The sequence below is a fragment of the Brassica oleracea genome, chromosome C2, assembly GCF_000695525.1.
Source record: "Brassica oleracea var. oleracea cultivar TO1000 chromosome C2, BOL, whole genome shotgun sequence".
Taxonomy (NCBI): domain Eukaryota; kingdom Viridiplantae; phylum Streptophyta; class Magnoliopsida; order Brassicales; family Brassicaceae; genus Brassica; species Brassica oleracea.
This window is the reverse complement of record NC_027749.1, coordinates 13,992,663-13,992,983: the sequence shown is the minus strand read 5'-3', so window position 1 is coordinate 13,992,983 and position 321 is coordinate 13,992,663.

Below are 321 nucleotides of genomic sequence, written 5' to 3'. Positions count from 1 at the left end.
ATGTTTTTTTCAAGGCGGAAGAAAATGATGGCGAGCCGGTTGATGATCTCGCCCTAATGAAGAGGGCGTATACAAACAAGAAGACCGGCCAGATTGATTACGGGCTTGTGAGGGAAGTGGTCAGCCTGGTCCAAACTCAGGTGCAAGACGAAGTGTCTCAGCTTCAAACCGAGGATGACGATTTGACGGCTTCGACCAACTTGTCCCGGTTTCGAATCAACGAAATCGTTGAATCGGTAAGTTTTTTTTTTTAAAGTTCAATTCATTTATTTCTTGATTTTTATTTTATCATCTTTTTATATTATTTAAATTTGGCTATTT